Raw genomic sequence first — 3743 nt, forward strand, 5'->3', positions numbered from 1 at the left:
GGCTCTCCATACCTGCACCCTTTTATGTTACATACTTCTCCAGTTCATCATCTGTCCTAATGTCTCACGCTGTCATTCCTGCCGCGCCCTCCTCTCTGGCCACTGAGCCTTGTGGTCATTTCCTCTCCATTTTATTTCTCTTTCCTTTACCCACTTCTCAGGAGAAGGCTCTCTGCTTCCCAAAGGGACGGACGACTCCCTGACCTGAGCCAAAGAAGAAAGGGCCCTCATTCCCATGCCTGTCAACCTAAGCCACAAGTGAATTATTTCCTTGTTACTTCCTTCTGGAAAGAATGTCAAACATTTTTATGTTGTATTTTTTTCAGGCTGGAAGGAGAAAGATGAATATGTCCTCCTGAGACACTTTGCCAGCTCCTCTGGTAACTACAGTTGACCGCATGGGCAGTGATCTCAGTTAGCTATCTGGACGTCAGGCAGATTCACTCGAGGCAGATCCCTAGTTTTTGCAATGAAAATGCACAAGATTCAGCCAGTTGGTTTCTCTTTAAAAAGTCTATACAATAGCAGTGTATATTTATCAAGTACACTCTGGAAAGAGTAATTCACATGCATAATTGGTACTTTCAGCAAGATTTAAAAGAAATCAAACCTAGGCAGTATTAAGGGTCTTACCAATTTCAATGTATTCATTATCCTCTACTAATTTCACCTGGGGTTGCAAACCCTTTGAATCATGTTTTAAAGGTCCAAGCTTCCTGATCATATTCACCTGACTCAGCTTGCTGACTTTCCCCACCTCCCCCAGCCCTAATATTGTCTTCCAGCTTTTCAGGCTTGATAGGAAACACATAGCTTATCTCCCTACACACTGGCATATACACGCACACATCAAATCACCGCAGCCTCTGTGCAGCGTGCTGCTAATAAAAAGCTTACCCAAGCCTTATTGCTCAAAATTGTGTTAGGTGGAAAAGGAGGCTTTTACTGCTCCTGCAATCTCTTCTAGGAGAGCTTCGTCATTGTGATTTAAACAATTTTAAACTTTATAATAGAATAGAGTCATTTAAAGAAGAAAACATTTTTCATAGTCATTTACATATGGTTTTTAATCTTAAAAACATACCCTAATGTTGAGTGCAGCAGATCTAGTAGGCAAGGTCAACTGTCTTAGTATGAGCTCCCTCAGTTTAAGAACAAAACCCCACTTCAGATTGTTCAAGCAAAAAAGGAATATATTGGCAGGATGCTGAAACATGTCATGGAATCCATGAGAAAGAAGGGTGGGACCAAAGAACCATGAGGGTACTCTGCCTTTCTCCCTCTGTCTGGGGGTACTATCCTCAACTTTTGCCCATATCCAGGCTTAATAGCTATGTGACCCTGGGCAAATAACTCTCACCTGAATTTCCTCAAAAAGCGGAGTGATGTAAAAAGGGGAAATGACAAACATACCTACTTTGAAGAGTTGTAGCAATGGTTAAATTAGTCAATATGTGAAAAATTCTTAGAACAGTACCTGATATACACTGAGCTCTCAGTATGTTACCTATCAATATTATCATTAACCTCATTCTACCTCTGCAGGCTGGTTTTCTCTCCTTCAGCAGGGACTGGATCTCAAATCCAAATTCTCAAGAGAAAGAACATGGCTTGAGTTGTCAACCCAGGATCTTGGAGAAGGACCAGGCTGCTGTGGTTGGACCCAGCCCTTTGTGTGGGAAGAACAGTTCCCAGAAAGGAGAGAATGGCTGGAAGAGAGGGGGCCCACAATGGGGAAACCACGCCAATAAGGGAACGGAGAAATTTTTTTACCAAACTGAAGTCTTAGGAATCCCTGTGTTTACTCTGTAACCATCTACACCATCTATGCAAAGGGCCAAACCTGGCTCCCCATGTGTAGAGAAGAAAGTGACCCACTAGGGAGGGAAATGACCTAGGGTAGAAGGTAAGGGAACCAATATCCACTGAGCATTTGCTATGCTCTAGGTAGAGTAGGTCCCGTGAATATATAATCTGAAGTAATCCTTGTGACAGTGTTTGAGTATTATAAACTGAATTGTGTTCCTCCAAAATTCATATGTTGAAGTCCTAACCCCCAATATGACCATATTTGTAAGTAAGACCTTTATGGAGATATTTAAGGTTAAATGAGGTCATAAGGGTGAGGCCCTAATCCAATAGGACCAGTATCCTAACCGGAGGGAAAGACAACAGAGTTCCTCTCTCTCTATGCAGGCATAGAAGAAGGGCCATGTGAGGACATAGCAAGAAAGAGAGCAAGGAGAAAGATCTCCTCAGAAATTAACTCTGCCAGCACCTTAAACATGGACTTCCAGCCTCCAGAACTGTAAGAAAATCACTACCTGTTGTTTAAGCCCCATAGTCTATAGTACTTTGTTATGGCGGCCTGGGCAGACTAATACATTCAGGTTACTGTTTGTTGTTGCTTCGCAGAGAAATAAATCGAGACCTCACAACATTATGTACCTTGTACTTAGACATGTACTAAGACAGTAAGTGCCTAAGTGAATGGTAGAACCAAGATTCACACCTCCTCATTTCTCCTTCTGAAGTTCGTGTTCATTTTCATCCATCGTGTTGCTGCAAAGTTTATCAAATACCACTGTATGTCAGGACTGGGGTTAGGTGGTGGCTGAAATTGGATGGGATGGTAAAAGCAGGGGTAATAAAAACGTCAGGATAGAGTGTGTTCTAAGTTTCCATGACAGTGATTTACCAGGGGACAGCTCTACCTGGCTGATATTAAATTGTGCCAATGAGAAGACACATAGCCAGAGTCTTTGTCTACAATTATTTCAAATCCTTCCTTTCCCAGGTATACACACCTGAGTGTATACAGCAAAAGGGGAAATGGAAGTGCTGTTAGATCAGACAGCAGATTCTTTCAAAGAACATTAATACCTTGCTACTGTTTGTTCCATTGGCTCCTGAGATGCCTAGAGTTAATGTTCTCACCTCCTAGCCTCATGAGGTCCAGCAAGTGGCAAGTCGGGTCCGTGGTCCTTCTAGCACACAAGAGGTTGCTTTTGACTGGCATGAGGTCACACTTTCTGGGAGTGTGGAGGAGTCATTTCTGCTCATGACAGCAATCTCAAAAGGTCAGAAATACCCTAGTTTCTAAGAATAGTTAGTTATGAATCTCCCATCCATGAACTGAACATTTTTTCATCCTGTGTATATCCCTACCTTGCCCAGCTCTTAGAAAGGTACACTGCTATAGAATTTGCCATGGCTGGCCAAGGAGCCATCAACACCCTCCCTGAGCTGCATGAGGGCAGGTACATGATAGCTATAATTATCCCCATTTAATCTTCTCCAAAATATCTGCCTGTTGCCATTTTGTGGTGTGATAGTGGGACTAGGTGCCAGGTGGCTAAGAATAACTGGGATAGAAAAATTCTGAGTGCAATCTTAAAATTATTGTTGATGGGAGACAAAGTGTTGGTTAGGCACACTATTATGGGATGTCAAGTCAGCCAGGACATTTCTGAGTAAAAAACGTCTATAGACTCCCCTCTACATGATGTACATTTTTCACTCCTTTCCCACCATCCTCAGAAGAAAAATATTTGGAGCTAGGGGGCCTGTCTTGACCTTCTCATAATTATGGTGTTCAGAATACAGGGGCCAGTCCAGATATGGCTCTCTTTGTGACGTTGTCTACATTTGCTAGTATTTCTAGCTACACAAAACCTCCAAAACTGTATCCAATGGGAGGAAGCTGGGCTACCCTCTTCTGGGCCACTGGCTTTTCTCCTTCT

The sequence above is a fragment of the Neomonachus schauinslandi genome, chromosome 6, assembly GCF_002201575.2.
Source record: "Neomonachus schauinslandi chromosome 6, ASM220157v2, whole genome shotgun sequence".
Classification (NCBI taxonomy): domain Eukaryota; kingdom Metazoa; phylum Chordata; class Mammalia; order Carnivora; family Phocidae; genus Neomonachus; species Neomonachus schauinslandi.